The sequence below is a fragment of the Staurois parvus genome, unplaced genomic scaffold (assembly GCF_062004578.1).
Source record: "Staurois parvus isolate SC_StPar_1 unplaced genomic scaffold, SC_StPar_1.0 ptg000097l, whole genome shotgun sequence".
Lineage (NCBI taxonomy): Eukaryota > Metazoa > Chordata > Amphibia > Anura > Ranidae > Staurois > Staurois parvus.
Window position 1 is genome coordinate 2,701,817 of NW_028317893.1, and position 20,931 is coordinate 2,722,747.

Sequence of the window (20,931 nt, forward strand, 5' to 3'; positions counted from 1 at the left end):
GGAGTGTAGAGAGAGAGGGGGGAGGGCGGAATAGAGAGACAGAGAAGAAGAGGGGTGTGAGCGCTGCTGTGTGAAGGCTGCCGGGCTAGTGAGCGCCTTACACCCCGTTCACGGCTATTCACCCCGACACAGCTGAACGTTCGAGTGTGAGGGGAGCCCGGGAGAGTCTTGTGGTAGCAGGTGAGCAGTCCGGGGGAGTCACATGGGGAGGGAGCGCAGGCCCACCGGAGGGGGAGGGGTGACAGAAGGTGCGGGGCACGTCAGTGGGGTCACCCGGGAGTGTGTATGACCAGCAGGCCGTGTGTCCCCTCCCCTCGGGGGTGGAGGCCTGACTTCCCGGGTGTAGTGTGTGAGTGGCGGGACTGATTTGCGGAGAGCAGAGCTGGCCTGTCTGTCCTCTCCACACCCCCTACAACACACGGACAGCCACTGCTTCCTCCTCCTTCTGCACACTGAGCCTGGGCTCTCCTCTGACATCAGTCCTGGGAGCCTGGCTTCATTCACACCCCCCTGTACAGGGGGCTCATTCACACCCCCCATCACATGTCTGATCAGGGACAGGAGCTCTCCAGTATGGCCAGGCTGGATCAACTGCATCATATCTTTTTCTTTTCTTCCTGCATTCCCTGATCTTGTGGCTTCTCTTGGTCCTCAATAAAAAATCAGATATCCAATTAAAAATGTGATTCAAGTAAACATAGTGTATCTTGAGGCTAATGCAGAGCGTATGTCACCAGCACACCTAAAGCTTTATTCAGCGATCACGTTGTAAACACAGAAGCAACGTTTCCGAGCCTCTCAGGACCACTTCATCAGGCATGTGATCCACGTCATATGAAGGGGTCCTACAAGACTCTGGAACATCACTTCTGTGTTTTTGATGTAATCGCTGAATAAAGCTTTGGGGGTCTTTGGTGTGCTGGTGACGTACCTTCTGCATTTAGACATCTTCGGTTTCCAGTCTGTGGTCACTGCAGCACTCACATACATTCACAGCCATTTTTCAGGAATGTGTGCATTGGGAATATTGTGCTAGAACTTGAGGCTGAGTAGGGTGCAAACATCCCAAATATTGCAAGAAATAAAAGTATTGAGGGTGTAAAGCTGGCCACATGTGCAGCAAAATTTGGCCACTTCAGCAGGAATTGGGGAAATTTTTATCCATGTCTGACCATTCCTGTTCCCAGGAAATCGATCAATAAATCGGCTTCTCATGAATGGTCCTGCTGGAAAATTTCCTTTCGATCAGTGATTGCAGCCAGTGAGTTGCAGTACTGATCAGTGAATTTTTTTTTTATTTTTTTTTTGTTTTGTTTCTTTTTGCTAAAATGTAACAACATATATGTTGTATCAGACAGCAAACAAAATATGCAAGTTAAAAACTGCCAATCAAAAAACAAACTGCACCAGTAGCCATCACGGGACATTGTGAATCAAAACCACACAAAGGAGGCCGTCGTGTTCACAACATATTCCTATGCAATACATCTTGGGCTATATCCTTCAGTATAATGGAACATGGGCATTAGTGCACCTACATGGGTACATGTGTATACAAGGAACCAAAAGTGTGATAACTGACTGACCAGTGGAGGAGTCCCACTGTCAGAATATGACGACATAATAGCAGGAAGCGTTCCCATCCCTGTAGAATGTATGGATGGGGAATCTGATCAGTTTTCTTTTTTTTTTTTTTGCCCCCATTCAATTCGGTTGCTGAATGAAAAACCTGACCTGTGTTTGGCCAGATTTAGGGAATTTCAAGGCACCACCTAATACAAAAATATTTGTTTTACTTTCTTTTAATAAACACAATGGTAATATTTTACAATAGAAATAAAACAGGCTGATTTAGTATCTGTACCAATATATTCCCATGGACACAATTAAATAGTACAGATGAATGCCTATATATAAATGTCCAACATGGGGAAATAAATAATGGTGCTGTTTGAGTGTCTCTTCAGAGGCAAATATGTACCTTTAAGGCTGGCCATATATTATACAATTTTCTTGAGATTTTTACCAAAAACCATATAATATGAGGTCAAACCTAACAACACTTTCAATTGTATCCAATTAGGTAGGCTCTTGCACTACATAGTTGAAGGTAAATCTAAAGAAAATTGGACAGAAAATTGTATAGTGTATGGCCAGCCTAAGGCGACATTCACACATGCAGTCGGGGCTGGTGTGGTTTGTAGCAGCAGGATTCAGATTCCTGCTTGCAGCTCTCAGTGGTTAGGTGTGGCCGCCGGCCCTGTTCATTATTATGACAGGTCGCCAGCGGCCATAGCTATTCGTGGCTCTGTCCACAGCCAGCAATTTCCTGTGGTGATCGCTGCTGGAATCAGTTTGTGTGTGTCCAGCAGTGATCACAACAGGTAATCACTGGCTGTGCAGGGAGCCACGAATAGCTGCGGCTGCCTGTGACCTGTTATGATGGTGAACAGATCCAGCGGTGGCTGAGAGTCGCAAGCAGGAATCTCGGGCCACAATTTGCACTGGCCCTAATCGCCTGTGCGAATGTAGCCTAATGTATAAATAGGAGTAAAATGACATCATATAGTTTCCCACCAATAGATGAAGAATAGAGAAATATAATCTGATCATAATTCATTACGATTGCCAATGGGATAAATGACATGATATTGCCTGAGGACAGCAGACACTCAGTCCTTTTGTCAGGGCCCATGTGTTCATTTGACACTATCTCTGGAGTCCTATCTCAGTGTTTTCTTTTAGATCCCAGCAGGGTGAATGCTACCTTTTTAATACATAAGCACCTCTTAAAATTTAGGATTGTCATTGGACCCTATCTTGTTATTTTGCCTGGTATATAGAACCAGGTCTCAGGCCTCTTTCACACCTCAACGTTTTGTTGCATGTTTCCCAAGGAGCGGCAACAATCAAGATGAAGATCCCTATTCTGAAAGGCACTTGTTCATACCTGAGAGCGTTGTCATGTGAAGCTCACAAAATTCTATGGGCTTCTCTGGGGCAGAATTGCATGTTTTTGGTTCCCATGGAAGCTGCTGAAAAACATGTGTTTGTGCACATTTGTAAGGCACTCCCATTAAAAATTAAATAAGCCTATGAGGATAAAAACACATAATTCTGATCCTATACTGCAAGAGCGCAAAAGCCTCTAAATCGCCTGGCTACGTTTACGCTGAAGTGTGAATGGGGGCTGAGTTGTGCTCGGTGCCCCAGTTTGTCCCACATTTCTATTTTTCAAGCTGCAGATTATCTATATTAATCCTGACTGCTTTAGGGGCCATGTTTTTCGGCTTTCCCAAAACAAAGGCAGACAGAAAAGGTGACAAAAGCTTGCCATGCTGACACAGGCTATCACAAATGAGAGGTCAGCTTTGGGTTTTCCAGTTGTTTTTGTGCAATTACAGTTTTTAAGGTGGCTGTGTGAAAATACCTTGAATTGTTCCAATTCTTGGCGTGTATCCATTTACATTAGTTTTTACAAAGAATATTATGGTGTAGTTGTAGGATTTTATGTATCTCTGTGTGTGTTTTGATCTTTTTTCCAAAACATCAGCTTGCTTGGTTGGTTGTAGTTGTGTATAATTGCATCATCAAGTATTTCCTGGATTTGTTTCTCCCATGCTTCTTTCTGTGGTCTAGTATGTTTCTTCTGTGTTTTGTCTCAAGGGAGATCAGCCAGGTCACTGGAGTGCAGGAGCTGCTTCTTCTTTACCTTTGTGGGTAAATGAGACAGATGTCACCCCTGGCATCATCTTGTACAGCACAGGTTATGGTGTCCTTTGTTTGTCTCTAGATCAGTGTCTGGAGAGGTAAAGTTGTATTTGTATTCTGTGCGCTATTGTACAGAGGGATGATTTGTTTGTGCCAGTGGAGGTGGTGTTGTGGCTGTGCGGGGTGTTTTGTTGCTGAGGATTGGTCATGAAAGAGCAGCAGGAATGGCTGCTGAATGTGTCACTGCCCATCTGCCTGCATTACTATCGCTCCAGGCTGCTGTAAGCTAAGCAGCCCAGCCTCTGTGTTGGTGCTTTTACTTTCCCTTTTATCACGTACACAAGTTACCCTGCCCAGGTAATAAATATGTACAGAATTAATCTCAGGTTTGTCCTTCTGCGTTCCCTACAATTTATATTCAGTAATGAACCTCCCCTTAAGGCTTTATAGTATGCCACCATCAGTTATTTTGTTTATATGAAATGTATATGTCCCCTGGCCTCTTCTGAATTTGTGTAGTTGCAGATGGTTGTGCAATATTATGTTGTATTTGTTGTCTATTAATAAAGCTAAATTTGATATTTCAGGTCTGTGCCCATCTGATTTTGTGTAATAGAAGCAGAGGGAAAAAAGGGGGTGTGTACCTCATCAGGCGAGGATCCAGAGACAATGCAACTCAGGCATGAATGCCGCATAGAAAGGAAGAAACGGCACATCTTAGCAGTAAGCTCGCCAGCAGCAGTTTGACATGGCATTGACTCATGCTTACTGCTGTTTTGCTTCTGCATTCATGCCCTACTTGGCTTGTGCCTGATCTTGTATCTGGCATGGAGTTGACTACTCCACCTTCTTTTCTAGTGCACACTGAAATGTTGCTGCGTCCTTGAAACCAATGAATTCCAAGTTGTTCTATGTGGCAAAAAATAGGCAGCACAAACCAGTGAACATCTCGGTAAATACTTTTGAAGCCCGTGTTTTTAACTGTAACTAGGCAGATTCTTCCACTGCTGCAAGAAAAAAAAAAATCTTTGTGCTACATTACCATTTTAACAAAATTCACCAGGCAACCACAGTTTCATTTCAACTTCTAAAGCAAATTGTTCTCTGAGGCCTTATTTACAGTTGTGTGTGCAAGCACACAGTGTATGTGCTTTGGAGTGCATTGTAATTCATTCCGGATGCCAACCCAACCCCCATACAGGCATAATTCAAATGCACTTGATTTTGTGCACAGTAACATGCAATAAAAAAATACATTGCTTTTGGGTTTGCTGTGAAAAAAATGGTCTGTGCATGCAATTTAAGGGCTCACTGAAAAGGAATATGCTTGCTCAACAACTTGTGGCCTAGTATGAATGGGCCCTGAAGCATGGTTTTTCAGAGATGTATCAGATGAAATTTCTTGTTGCAAGATTTTTATGATCAAGTCCTACGATTTCTGTTGCTCTTTCTCCACAGTGCTGGAGGCTGCAGTTAGTTAATTCCTGGGAAATTGTGCTACTTCCAAGACTGCACAACTATGTTGGATCATGCAGAGTGATACATATGAGGTGTATCTAGTACTTTTTAACATGCACAATACCTGATTTTTGTAAGTGATGAAATGATTTTTTTTTAAATATAACCACTGCATATTGTAGGAAAATATTTTTGAATAGGATTTTATTTTGGGTATTACGTGACGGATTTGAAAATGTGTGAAGATACCCATACAGTAAGTTTTTTTGACAGTAGACCATTGTTTGAGACAAATGGGAAGTATATAGGCGATGAACCACAAAGCACATGTAAGTTATCTGTGCTTGACACCAAAAATAATTGGTAATTGACCTGGAAATCAAAATAATCCTTTCACTTGAACTTACATTTTGCAATTGAAAAAATAAATTCTAAAAATCCTTTTGCAAATCTTATTTCTGGAAAGACCTGATGAAAAATGAAATGGGAATGAAATAATTATAGTGCTTACAGGGTACACTATAGAGCAGCCTTTGTCAATTTTTTTTTTCAACAAGGATGAACTCCCAAAATAACTTTCAGGTCTTAGGTAACCCCTGCTATTAATAATTACATCTACAGCTCCTAAGACATTAATGTGAACAATACCTTGTGCATATAAGAATAAAAGTGATTTTGGCATGTGGCATACTTGACATATTTCACAGGGCTGCCCTGTACAAATTTTGTTTCAGTATTAAAATTAAAAAAAACAAACAAAACACATACATAAAAATTGTAGTACCCCCTTACATTGGTGGGCAAAGGCAGCAATGCACCTTGGGTCTCTTTCATACGAGTGGACAGGGTGGCAGTAAATCCACTTCACCTCAAACCTAACATAAACCTGCAGGGGTCTGTACACATGTTGTGATGCTTTGCATTTTGGCCAGGGCAGATTTATTGCAGCTTGTCAAACTGATAGGGGGGCATTGCCTGTCAAATTTGCTCATTCATCGTCTGTCAAATTCGCCCATGCCACAACCATGAGCTGAACCCCTTGGCTCATGTTGTTTTCTGCAAAAAAAAGGAATTTAGGAGGCAGCAGAACCATCTTCTGAATGCCTGAAAGCTGCTACTTAGTGATCCTCTGAAAAGTGATCCATTAAGGATTGCTCTTTAGAGATGACTGCAGTGTGAACATAGCCGATCAGTAGGAAGAATGCCGCCGTTACAGTAAGCTGAAATGATATTTTGTGTTATTATTGGAGAGGCAGAAATTGTTCAAGGGATGCTAGGGTTTCATAGAACCCTGGTTAAGAAAGGCTGCTATATAGCAAGCCAATATGTGAACGTTTGTGTTGGCAAAAATATCTCTAATGTATGGCCAGCCTTATGATAAATTCACACCTTTCCGTCCATTTCTTTTTTTTTTATAGGTTATCAATATGCGTTGTCACCCATGGGGATTATAACATGCATTGATTAGTCAAAAGCCAGATCTAAAATTTCCCAGGAAATGTGATCTGGCACTGTTTTAAACAATGGATGTGTACATGTGTTCATGTGCATTTAAACATATAGGTGTGAACTTTAACAACTTTTTGTCCATCTAAATTGTACAGTAGATGAATATTGTATAACTTGATTTTTTAGCAACCGTGTGCTGAATTTCATAGCCACACACTGTAAAAAAGCAGCCATACATGAATCGAAATTTGGCCAGTTCAGCAGGGACCAGCCGAATTTCGATCCATGTTTAGGCACCCAATTGACTACTCTACAACCAGCCTGTTGGGTTTTTCTTGATCTATCAGTGCTGCAGGCTATAGTTGGCAGCACTGATCATTATATTCTGATGGTAGGGAAGGCTCCTCGGTGTAAGAACACAATGGGAGGATTCCCCCATCCATATTGAATGTTTGGATTGGATAATTTTTTTTGTTCCACTGGCTGAATGAAAAAAAATGTATAAATGATTAGGGTATGGGCTATCTTAGTCTCATGTTTAGGGCTTGTTCAAACTATCTGCTGTGATCAGCATTTTTTACACACTGAATAAACACAGATCACTGCTAGGGTACATAGAAAACAAATGTTTTCTATGCGCCCTATTCCCATAGCAACGTTGGTTTGATGTGCGTTGCAGTGTGGAAACATGTTGCATGTCTGCAGTTTTCTGTACTGCACTGCATGTCATGGCACAATGCGCCATGCTGCTGTGCAGTGACATGAATAAAGTGTCATTGTGACACTAAAGATAAAGCTACAAAAACAAGCATTGCTGAGAAGTGCATCACACTGCTCCCTGCCGAAAGCTGACTGCATCGGCCTACACAGTTTTTGCATGAAGGCTAGTGTGAACATTGCCTCGATGATCTGAAATAATGTAGCATTAGAATATTTTGCCAGTGTAATGAATTGTATTTTAGCATGACAAATTGTTACAATAATTGATACAAATGTATGTGCATGGCAACCATTCAGCTTCAATCTACAGCTTGTTCATGTAAGCCAGAAGCTGATTGGCTGTCATGTACAGCTGCTGCGGGCAGTAAATTTCCTTCATTGTACGTTATATAAAAGGCAAGCATGCATTTTTAATGTGGGGGGGGATATAAATATTATATATATATATATATATATATATATTTGTAATCGGTTTCTACTGAGAAATTTCACTATACTGATTTACAACACGGTGTGCCACAGATGAGGTGATTGTTGACAAGCTGTTAAATTGCTTAGAAGCATGAGAGACTATAATAAGTCTTGTATCAGTTTTACGGTTTTTGTTTGTGTTTTTTTTTTTTTTCTTTTTCTTAATAGAATTGATAACCCAGTAGTTAGATCACAAATGGTGGAACATGGAATAGATACTGTAAACACATTTTTCTTTGTTTGCTGAATAGCTGCATATAGAGAAGGTATATGCTTGCTCAAGTATTCTTTTGTTCTCACAGTCTTTGCTGCTGTGAATTTGACATCATTATGCATTTATGTTTGGTATTTTACCCTCTTTGTCATTATGGCTGAAATCATGTCTTGAATATTTCTCAGCCTAGACATTATAGATGTTTAACAGAATACAGACTGAGCCATAGTTGTTCGGAGGTGTTCTTGCTGATGCAAAGGTGGTGCTGACCTACACAGAGCACATACATCTCAAACAATACCCAATGCATATTAATTGCTTTGTGCTTTATATATGTTTTTGATATGCTAAAAAAATTGCAGTGTGGCCAGATGTTTTAGTATCAAAACAATAAAAACTGTGAAAAGCTTACCTTTTTAATAGGTGAAATTGCCTCATTTTCTGTTTCTTACTGGGTGTTTTAAATTTAGCACCCCAAATGTACTCTTCTGTACTGAGGCTTTTTTTTCTTTGAAAAAAACATGTTTATTTCCTGCTGTAGTCAAAACCTTTTGCATTTTTTTTGCTCTCGTTTGGTACTGCAGCTGTTGTGTGTCCTTGAATTATTTCTGCAGTTTTTCAACTGGCTGCTCAGCACTTTAGGTTTTTAGTATTTCTACTTTATTGGCTTTATTTATTTGCACTGCCTCTGCCCTTTGCTTCAGGCTTCTTAAAGGTTCTACAGTACAGTTTTGATGGTGAATTTAAGGTCTAAGTTACTATAAATCATAGTGTTTGTGTGACACAAATGATTGTTGTTCCTAGTCCTTGAGTTGCAAGGTTGTCTGTGATGTGACAATAACAGCAGTCTTTTGTGATTGCATTTATCATCCAACTTCATGATGGTTTCCTAGCAGCCCACCTATAGTTTTTAAAACCGTTTGGTCAGACATAAAGAGGTTTTTTTTTCCCTGGTGTTTCCTGGTTCCATTTGCACAGAATGCTACCGTATTTTCCGGCGTATAAGACGACTGGGCGTATAAGACGACCCCCTACTTTTCCTGTTTAAAATGTAGTGTTTGGGCTATATTCGCCGTATAAGACTACCCCTCTTCCAGTGCACACCAGTGGGAAGAATCGTGCCCCATCATTGGTGTCAGTGGGAAGAATCGTGCCCCATCATTGGTGTCAGTGGGAGGAATAGTGCCCCATCATTGGTGTCAGTGGGAAGAATCGTGCCCCATCATTGGTGTCAGTGGGAGGAATAGTGCCCCATCATTGGTATCAGTGGGAGGAATAGTGCCCCATCATTGGTGTCAGTGGGAGGAATAGTGCCCCATCATTGGTGTCAGTGGGAGGAATAGTGCCCCATCATTGGTGTCAGTGGGAGGAATAGTGCCCCATCATTGGTGTCAGTGGGAGGAATAGTGCCCCATCATTGGTGTCAGTGGGAGGAATAGTGCCCCATCATTGGTGTCAGTGGGAGGAATAGTGCCCCATCATTGGTGTCAGTGGGAGGAATAGTGCCCCATCATTGGTGTCAGTGGGAGGAATAGTGCCCCATCATTGGTGTCAGTGGCAGGAATAGTGCCCCATCATTGGTGTCAGTGGCAGGAATAGTGCCCCATCATTGGTGTCAGTGGGAGGAATAGTGCCCCATCATTGGTGTCAGTGGGAGGAATAGTGCCCCATCATTGGAGTCAGTGGCAGGAATAGTGCCCCATCATTGGTATCAGTGGGAGGAATAGTGCCCCATCATTGGTGTCAGTGGGAGGAATAGTGCCCCATCATTGGTGTCAGTGGGAGGAATAGTGCCCCATCATTGGTGTCAGTGGGAGGAATAGTGCCCCATCATTGGTGTCAGTGGGAGGAATAGTGCCCCATCATTGGTGTCAGTGGGAGGAATAGTGCCCCATCATTGGTGTCAGTGGGAGGAATAGTGCCCCATCATTGGTGTCAGTGGGAGGAATAGTGCCCCATCATTGGTGTCAGTGGGAGGAATAGTGCCCCATCATTGGTGTCAGTGGGAGGAATAGTGCCCCATCATTGGTGTCAGTGGCAGGAATAGTGCCCCATCATTGGTGTCAGTGGCAGGAATAGTGCCCCATCATTGGTGTCAGTGGCAGGAATAGTGCCCCATCATTGGTGTCAGTGGCAGGAATAGTGCCCCATCATTGGTGTCAGTGGCAGGAATAGTGCCCCATCATTGGTGTCAGTGGCAGGAATAGTGCCCCATCATTGGTGTCAGTGGCAGGAATAGTGCCCCATCATTGGTGTCAGTGGCAGGAATAGTGCCCCATCATTGGTGTCAGTGGCAGGAATAGTGCCCCATCATTGGTGTCAGTGGCAGGAATAGTGCCCCATCATTGGTGTCAGTGGCAGGAATAGTGCCCCATCATTGGTGTCAGTGGCAGGAATAGTGCCCCATCATTGGTGTCAGTGGCAGGAATAGTGCCCCATCATTGGTGTCAGTGGCAGGAATAGTGCCTCATCATTAGTATCATTGGGGGGAATAGCACCCCATCATTGGTGTCAGTGGAATAGTGCCCCATCTTTGGTGTCAGTGGGAGGAATAGTATCCCATCGTTGGTGTCAATGGGGGGGGAATAGTGCCCCATCGTTGGTGTCAGTGGGGGGGAGGAATAGTATCCCATCGTTGGTGTCAGTGGGGGTGGAATAGTGCCCCATCATTGGTGTCAGTGGGGGGTGGAATAGTGTCCCATCATTGGTGTCAGTGGGGGGGGGAATAGTGTCCCATCATTGTTGTCAGTGGGGGGGGGAGGAATAGTGCCCAATCGTTGGTGTCAGTGGGGGGGGGAGGAATAGTGCCCAATCGTTGGTGTCAGTGGGGGGGGAGGAATAGTGCCCAATCGTTGGTGGCAGTGGGGGGGGAGGAATAGTGCCCCATCGTTGGTGTCAGTGGGAGGAATAATACCCCATCGTTGGTATCAGTGACACCAATGATGGGGCACTATTCCTCCCACTGACAGTTGCTGACACCTGTTCCAGTACGGTGCTGCTGCAGCCAGCATATGTGGTTGCAGCAGCACCTCTACACGGCACACTTACCTGCATCTCCACTCGATTTTCGCGGGGCCGCTCAGCTCCGCCTCCTCGCCGGTGATTGGCCACCTGTGTGCCTTTCCTGAGCTACAGTTCTGGCGGCCAATCACCGGTGAGGAGGCGGAGCCGAGCAGCCGCGCGAACATCCAGTGGACGAACCGAAGGAAGGAGCAGCCGCGCTTCCTGGACCGGATCGTCGTGGGACCGGAGCCAGGTAAGAGACAGCAGCCCCTGCCCACCCCTGTACTTAGTTTCCCTCCTGTTGGAAGGGGGGGGGGCGGCACCGCGCCGCCCCCCTAAAAAGTGTCAGCATGCCGTTACCGGCGTATAAGACGACCCCTGACTTTTGAGAAGATTTTCAAGGGGTAAAAAGTCGTCTTATATGCCGGAAAATACGGTAATTCCATAAATGCAGGGAGTGTTAGACCCTTAGGGGAAGCATTAAGAACAGTACAGAAATTTTAAGTCCGAGTCAAGCAAAAGACTTCCATTACACACGTGCCAAGAAATTGTCTTTTGTCCAACTCTGACTCCAAAGCCAGCTTGCATAGTCTTTCCTGTTACCGTAGTTGTTCAGTGTGGGGTTGCCCCATTGGCACCACCCAGCTCAAAAAACTTCATATTGAAAAGAAAGCTCTTAGCCGAGCACTGATGGCAGCCAATCAGATGCAGTCACTGTGGGGTATTCTGACAGCTGAGGGATCAGCGTCTGTTCGTATACAATAGCTGGCGTTTAGCATGCATGGGGGAAACAATTGCATTTTCTCATTTAGCGCACAGAGCTGAATAAGAAAACTCTTAAAGTTGAACTCCAGGAAAATTTTTTTTTTTTTAGATATATGCTTTGTTAAAATTGATCCCTGCTAATGATTGGTATTCCATATGTATTATGAAAAACTGTTCATTATTCTTGTCACTATTGTAAGCTCTGTACTTTCAGTTGAGAAATTTAAAGTCCAGTCTCATACAGTGAAGGATAGTGGGTCGTTCGATCCCCTCCTTGTCCAGTCATAAAACGTCTTGTATTCCTTTCATAGAATACAATGTGTTCTGTGATTAGATGAGGGGAGAGGATGGATAAACCTCACCTCTCCATACAATCACAGAACACCTTGGATTCTGTGTAAAGAATAAAAAAAAGTTTTGTTAATGGACAAGGTGGCAGGTGAATAGTCCATTATATTTCAGGCAGAACTCGGGGAAAATTTCCTTGCTGTGGGGTTGCCGTTCTAACTGCTGAACTTAAATGCTTGTTCAATCCAGAGCAGTGCTTCTCAATCTTTTTTCAGTCAAGATGCCCTTTAAACTTCTGCACAATCTTGAGGCACCCCATTCAAAAATGTAAAAAAAACTACTATAATAGTTTTACATAATGCAGCAACATCCACACACATAGAACACCCAGCGTTGGAGGTGATTTAATCTTTCACAGCAAATACTCCTTTCACACTGGTACTGACTAGCATTCTAGTGTTTCTCTCCCTTACTTGGCTAATCTGAGCCCAGTGCTGATTGAAAGGGATGGGGTTGTGCAGGTGCCCAACCTCTTCCTTATCAACTGATGACATCATTGGTTGTGTAGGATGCCAGCAGCTAGAAGGTTGTAATGGTGCACAATGAAAACCTTTGACTTTGTGTAACTAAAAAGCAAGCTTCATCCACTCACTGGCTTGTATATGATTTTTGGGCAATTTTGAGGCATTTTGCCAAGGCACCCCTGAACACACTTGCCTGGGCACCCTGGTTGAAAAATGCAGATCTAGAGGACTAAAAGATCCTCTAATACATAAAGAAGCAGTTAACCCTTGCAGTGCAGGTCCAGCCCCACTTTAAATTTTCTTGGAGTTCAGCTTTCACTGTGCAAGCCAGAACTGTAAGGTTCAGCGAGTACACAAGTGACAGGTTTTATGAAACTAAGAGAAGCACCATCCACACAAACAGAACACACAGATAAAACACCAGGAAAAAAGTTTTTTGATATTTACTTTGGAAGAATAAACCACCTCTAATGATGTTCAGATAGGAAGGAGTGGGGTGGGACAGAATACTGTAGCATGGCAGGGGAGATTCCTGCATTAACATCTCTTATGTGGAGCTGTCAGTTTTTCCATTCAACAAGATGGTTAAACAAAAAAAAATAAATAAATAAAAACTGTGCATGCGTACCCAGCTTTAGTCCCAGCGCACTCAATAACACCCTCTCCCCCTTGTCTGTTATTCAGGTCTGTATGAGAACACTTGTACTGAGGGATGTGGCGGTTACTCGGCTCTGCTATTTGAATGGTAGGTCAGGAGGCAAACAAACTGTATTAAAAGCATTTTCAGGCAAACCCCCGTCACAAATCATCATATGTGGATGTACAGGACTTTCAAGAGAGAAACGGTTTGGGACTTCAGTTGGGTTTGAAGTATAAAGATACTTCCTTTTATATAATTTTTTTTTTCTAGGATCATTTCATTTGTGTTTTAAAGTAGAACTAAAGATAGAAGTCTTTTCATTTTGGCTAAAGTAAGGAAGGGTTATAATTCCTGCCATTTTGTTTTTTGCCATCTGTCCCCTTGACTTCACTTCCTTTTTCCATTGGCATTCAACTTGAAAATGCCAAAGTGTCTATTTCCCCCTGAGAATCAGGATTTTTACAATTTTAATGATGGGGAAAGTGCCTAATGAGCAGGGGTGATGGGGCTGAATTTTAATTAAGGATCAATTGAAGGCGTAGGGTGGGCCTTATGACCCATGTACCCCCCAGACACAATGAACTGATCTGAAGAACAGCACAAGTTTAGTGCCCACTCTTCATCAGTATTCTGATTTGATGTACTTCTCTGGAAGAGAAAGGTTCACATTGGGGAGATTTCACTTCATTATCCCATAGCAAAAGCAGGAAGTGAGAGAAAATCCCTCCAAAGTGAGGAAATCCTTGGGTGTCAACACAGCTAGTGTCCCCATTGGTAAATTTCCCCTCTTAGTGTTTTGCGTCTACCCAAAATTTGGGTACTTTTACTGTCATGATTGCTGATAACGGTAAACAAGAAAAATAGGGTGGATCTTCCTAACTGGGGTAGAGGCCGCAATACAAACCAACAGGTGTCTGAGCTGACTCTCTCCACTCTAACCAAAACTAACAAAAAAATTCTTGCCTTTAGTTACACTTTAAATAGAAATTGGTTCCCAAAAATAACCAGACCAAAAATTGTTAAATTGCTGACCTACCTCTTCTTTAACTGCCCATAGATATTAGATGGTGGATGACTGTGTAAGCATAATACAATCCCAGAGCGGTATTTGCAGTGAACTTTCTATGAATATGTGCTATATGAGAGCAGTCCAATATGCACATTTTCTGCCTGAGCCCAAGGGTGAATACAACATCTCCTCAGCCTTTGTTGGCTTGAAAATCCAGTTTGATGGATTTTTTCCCCCAAGATGTCAGGGGATGTCTTTGGAGGTCAATCTGTGCCCAAATTCAGGTAGCAGTACTAACACTGTTATGTTATCCCTATCCTGACCTGTTTTCCCTGCTGTAATATGACAAGGTTTTTATATAAAGCTGGCAATATGCTAGTAGATTTTTGTTCAAACGTCCATACAAAAAGCTTGTGAGTGCATTCAGTAACGCTGCCACATGTTTGATTCATGTGATTCAGCAGTACTTCCAAATTTAGTTTGCTTTTAAGAATTCAGTTTTGGAGTGGATTACGTTTCTCAAACAAAAAAAACACTCATTAGAATTTTGTTTGTTTGAGAATTGCTCCATCCTAATAATTTTTTTTTTTTTTTTTTGCACCATTACAGTAAAAATACCTTAGTTTCAATGGTTCAATGCCTGTGAAATCCCACACCAGCATATTCCCCTTGTCTTCTTTTGAGTTTACATGCACAGCTCAGTATATATTCCAAAGAAGATTGTAAACAGGCAGATGAATGACATTACATGTCTCTTGTGAAATAAAGACCCTGCCTAATGAATGAAAAATAAAGATGTCAAGGATCTGCATCTTCAACAACAAGTCGGCAACATCTCTGCCCAAATTAGTTACTTTTATGTTAAAGCAGTGCGGCACTTATCAATAAAGAACCCTGGTATAACTGTCAATATGCATAAAGTGCCAAATATAAAGGTGCTCTATGTGTAAATGAATTGAATTAAATACTTGTGTACAAAATATGAATCTGCACGAACAATGTAACCTAGTATCAATCCTCTTGCAGTACTTTTAGAAAAAAATTCTGTTCAATTAAAACAAATCCCAATAAATAAATCATTATATAAAAAATAGAAATAAAGTGGCCAGTACTTGTGAACCCCACTTTTTGGTGCAAAATCTGATCAATCATTCGCAATCCGTTTTATAACCAATTTTATAAACAGATATTGATACATAGATCTTTGTGTAACATAAAGTTGTATGTATCATGCTCTGTTTATAGAATTGGTTAAAATTGATTGCGATTGATACACACAAGTGTATTTAATTAATTTACACCTAGAGCACTTTTATATTTTGCACCTAATGCATATTGACAACTATATCATGGTCCTTATTGATAAGTAACGCACTACTTTAATATAAAACCTTTAGATTACATTAACTAATAATAATTAATTAGGGTGATAATCACAGTGCAGGCAGCTGCAGATAACATTTGCGCAATAGTGTAGTGCAGAGTTTTTATTCAAAATATACTTGTGAGATAACAATAAGTGCTCTTGCCATGCAAGAACACTTAATTAGTTACTTGTTGCTTGAAAAAAAAAACACTGGATTATGAACTCAGGCTGTACACAGGGAATCAGTGTCTGCATATTCAGATTTAGCGCTGACCCTTCTGGGGCTCAACTTGAAAATTTCAAAGCATCTACTTCACCATGAAATTCAGGATTTTTACAATTGGATAATTGGCCTAATGACCAGGCGTGGGGGGGCTGAATGTTTAAGGATCAATTGAAAGCATAGGGTAGGCCTTATGACCCATGTACTACCCAGACATAGAGAACTGACGTGAAGACAGCTCAGGTTTAGTGCTCGCTCTTTGTTCAAAGCAAACCTGTCCCTTCCAGAAAATTGCATCAAATAAGAATACTGACAAACTGTCACTTTTAGAAACAATGTTGTTGACTCGGTGTACAAGGGTCCCTTGACCATTGATTCCATGCTCCCCAACCCAACGCAGTTCCACATAATCCCCTTTGTCTCCCTTTCCATTTTTTTAACTATCCTTTTCCTCTCTATTTATGCCTGAATGTTAACCGTTGACGATGGTTTTGTCAGGTTATTACGCCGTAGGTTAACCCACTTATGTTTCCCTCAAAGGGCCCCACTCTTGTTGAAACCTGTTACAACACACCCATTTCAAAGCTAGGGAATTGGCCCAAGCTGTGGCCTAGTACCAACCCCTGGGTTTCCTCTTTTTGGACCTTGAGAATGTACCGTCACTGCTTAGTTCCATTTTTGTTGCATTGTTTACAAGGTGGTTCTCTGTAATAATCACTGTGTGTTGTTTGTATATGCTTGACAACTGTGTTTCTTGGTTGTTTTATTGAAACTTGTATCTCTTGTAAAACCCTTTTCCTAAATAAAGAATGCCTTAAAAATGTGGCTGGAACCCAGAGGTGCCTGTACATACTGGCAGCAGCTTTCAGAACAGACTACTTCACCTAAATACTTGAACATTCTAACAGGTAAAACGTCCAGGCATTTAGGTACCTCTGGATCATTTCTCTTCATACATGCCCGCAACGTTTTGCCTACATAAAGTGACAGTCTCTTTTAAAGTGATTGTTATTTTATATTAAAAACAATGCAAGCAACAACACTGGATTGAGATTGGGCCAAGGTAAGTGTAAGGCCTCAAGCACACAGGATGTTTAATTATTTAACTCTCCTAGGAGTCAGCAGAGTTTTTGCAGGAAAAAAATGCCCAACGCTTGTAAAAGTGTCTAAAGCTTTTAGGAGCTTTTAGGGCTCGTTCACACTTGACTTTTTTCTAACTCTTGCCTAACGCCCCTATAGCATTAGACAGGCGTTTGTGAAGCATTTTTAACGCTCCTCAAACGCTCCTAAAACACCCTATGCACGGTTTTGAGGCGGTTGAAAGGTGTTTGACAAACGTTTAAACCGCACCACAAACTCGTATAATGAAGTTAAATGGTATATATACGCTTCGTGAATGCCTGCCAGGCGTTTGTGGAGCGGCACCATGGAATGGGAGGCTTCAACTCCTCCTGACTGGACCTGAGGCATCAGTTTTGCCGCGATGCTTCCGTGTGAACAGCACTGTGTGCTGCCATGTGCAGAATTTTTCATAGGCGTTTGAGAAGCGTTAAAAACGCTTCCCAAAGCCTGTCTGACGCCTGCTGACAAAGCTAGTGTGAACGTAGCCTTACAGGCATCAAGCTCTTGAGCGTTCATTTAATTGGCCAGAATAAGTAATTTATTCTGGCCATTGAAATTAACTAAGGCTCAAGTGCTAAACATGCCTAGCCGCTTTTAGTAGAGTGAAGTGTTTTTTTGCCCAAACTCTGCTACTCCTGGACCCACTGGCAGTGTTTTTTTTTTTTTTTTTTCCTGCCTCTAAAAGCCCCTGCTATTAAATGCGGCTAAAAGCCTGTGTGCATGGACACATTGGCTAACATGCAGGGCAGTTTAGAGGCAGGGGAAAAAAAAATTCGAAAATCCAGACTACCTAGGAGCAGCTGTAAAATCATTCACTGTGCAAGAGGCCTAAGGGTGTGCATTAAGGTAAATAAACCTTCAGGCAACCACTTTAATGTCAGGATTGAATATTTCTTCACATGCAGACTGGCCTGGAACAAACCATGTAAGAAAGATAGCAGAAGTTTAAAGGTGATTTGCTCTCTTGGCTGTTCACATTACAAGGAGAGATATAACCCATTCATTTTTTGATCAGCTGATGCAGCTCTGAAAGTAGACGCTTTTCTATGAAAATTGTCTGACCTCGTCCTTGAGTGAATACTGGCGCATCTGTGCCTTTGTTTTTATACTGCTGGGTCTGCTTCCACTCGGTGGGTGATCACTTCACTTGAACACACTCAGCCTTAAACATGATTCTTTTTAGACTTATTTTTTAATGTCACAAGCTGATCTGTACAACATAAAATGTCTGAAGAATGAAAGTGTCTGTAAGGCCTGCTTAAGTATTTGATTGTAACTTTATTGATCCAGCCACTAAGAATTTGTGTAGCACTACATTCCTTTCAGAGGTATTGTGGCTAAAATTCCTTGAAAATTTGTTTAAGTGGTTTAGGTTGTCAAGTATTAAAAAAAAAAAAAAAATCCCAGAGCGATTGCTGTATTATGTAAGCGATGTTAGTACAGCGATCTCTCCCGTTGTGCTTTTGTGTTCTGACAGTGGTGCAAACAAACACAATATTGTACCCAATTTTTTGGTAAAATATAAAAGATTGCATTGAATAAATGGATACAAAACCTGTCAAGTCTTAAGTGTGCACATCCCTGGAATTGCAAAAACCCATGATACCCAAACATTTCCATAGACAATGCTTTAAAAACCTTTTACAGTTAACTTTGAATTATGGGGCCATAGAATTATTCCTCCCACTCAATATTTAGAACGATACTTCAGTTTTAGTGCAGTTGATGTTTACGTACACGTGCTTGCCCTACGCTCCACTTTTTATATGGAATGTGTGAGGAGGGGGTGCTTTAATTTTTTTTTTTTCATTAAAAAGTATAGGATGTACAGCATAGAAACAAAAAGTGTACACATCAGAAAAAAGTAGTCTGTTGTTTACAAGAATAAAGGAAATGGACATAGTCTTGCAAAAGCAGGTATACCCATAGGGCGGTCAAGTCAGCAATTTATAGGAACACAAACGGGTGGATAGGCCTTTGGTGTGAACACAGCAATATCATGACACATATTCCATAAAAATGATGAAAAATACTGTTTCCTCCTGAATAGCAATATTAACTTAAACCGTTTTGCTTGCCAGAGCCGTTTTTGTATTTTTTGCATACATGTTTAAAAAATCATTTTATGTCTGAAGATTACACAAAACACCAAAACATTTTATGTTTTCTGAAAGCAGACACCCTAGAGAATAAATAGTGGTAGTTACAATTTTTTATATTGGAACTACCACTAATGATATTACCGCAAAGGTCTAGGAAACACAACATTTCAGTACAAAACACTAAAATGAATTCTTGGGCAATCAAACGCAATAAATTACCCAAATTTTTGGTAAAATATAAAAGCAAGGTTGCACCAAGTACATAGATGCCTAACATGTCAAACTTCACATTTGTGTGCACCCATGAAATGGCTACAAACTTCATTACTCTACATTTTCTATAGGCAACGCTTCAAAAGCCCCCTATAGGTCATCTTTTTAGCGTTTCCGAGGTGGTCTTATACTAGAATTATTGCTTTCAATCTGGCTTGCATGGCGATATGTAACATGTCTTGTAATTGACGGTTTCACACACAGGTGCCCCCGATATGTGTTTACGTTCGTACGGGGGGAGGGCTCAAAATTTTTGGGAGGGGATTTTATGTGTTTGGGTGTAACCTTATTGCTCTGCAAAGAAGAAAAACTTTTTTTTGCTTAACTTTTTTTTCATCACATAGGGGACAAAAAGTCCCCAATGTGATGATTTTATGGTGACAGGTTCTCTTTTAATGAGATATGCAGGGTCTAAAAGACAGCGCAGCTGCTCAACTGCTTCCACCTGACAGGCAGGAGTCTGTCTGTCTGTTTTAGACACAATCCAGGTTGCTGCAGCCTCCGGATTGTATGTAAGACCTGCCACTGTCAGGTCCGTAAGGCTTTAAGGGTTAAAATCGGATGCGATTCATGTAAAGGTACCAATTCAAGTTGATACCTAACAATTTCCAGTAAGTTTATGTCAAGGGGATCAGAAAAGGTAACTATTACTAACGTGCTGGCTTGTTTTACCCAGTGATCCCACACTTTTTTATCGAGGGTGCCCTTCTAAGTACAGTATAGATATTTTTTTCTTGTAGGGCAAAGAAGCATTAACTTCTGCGAGCAGGCCTGGAACGTGGGTGGGGTAGCCTGTATCTGACCCCTAGCTATCAATTTCTTTGAACAGAAATGTGTTTCATGTATAAGTATAGTCATGAATCTGTCTGTTTCAGGGTCAAGGTGTATCTCAAGTATACAATGTTTGGGATTTAGAGAGTGGGAGACCCCATAGTGTCATGGAGGAATTGCACCAGTTGTTCCCAATATCTCTGAATAATTGGGCAAGCACAAAAGAAATGAAGGAAGGTGCCAGGAACTGTGGAACACAGGGCACACAGAGGGCTGTGGGTGGAGTGAAACCTAGAGATCTGAACCAGGGTCAAATACACCCTGTGAAGTATATACAGCTGAATTGAATGATCTGACAGCTTAGGGGACACTAGTCTGCAACCCTTTAGAGCAGGGGTGTCAAACTGGTGCGAAACTACAAGTCCCATCATGCCGCTGCCTTTAGGAGTCATGCTTGTAACTGTCAGTCTTGCAGTGCATCATGGTACTTGTAGTTTGACAACAGCTGGAGGACCACCAGTTTGACACCCGTGATTTAGAGCCTTCTCCCAGTTGTCATCAATGAGGTTGTGTAAATCCACTGCCCAGTGGGATATAGTCTGTCAGGCCAGGTTCCTGGCTAGGGGTGTAATGAGTATATAATAAAATGTGGAAATCAACTTTTGTGGCTTCAGGCTGCATACCACATCCAATAAGGGAGATGGTGCCATGTCCCAAATGATATTGGAGAACTGGGTTCTCAGGGCATATCTCAGTTGTAAGTACTTAAAAAAACAAACAAAAAATGGGAAGCGAGATTTCCTTTCTTAACATCTGTAACTT

General features: G+C 41.8%; 1 protein-coding gene across 6 annotated transcripts in view; it reads left to right on the forward strand.

Annotated features, from left to right (window-relative positions):
• ANKRD12 (ankyrin repeat domain 12) overlaps positions 1-20,931 on the forward strand; it is a 179,822-nt gene that overhangs the window by 620 nt on the left and 158,271 nt on the right. For 4 of the 6 annotated variants that reach the window (XM_089670994.1, XM_089670997.1, XM_089670998.1 and 1 more), the window contains exon 1: positions 21-180. The exons of 1 other annotated variant lie outside the window; for it this stretch is intronic. The gene's annotated coding sequence lies outside the window, so the exon portion shown is untranslated. Of the gene's footprint in view, positions 1-20; positions 181-13,287; positions 13,349-20,931 lie in introns of those variants that run through there. One more of the 6 variants, XM_089670996.1, reaches the window with a different exon arrangement.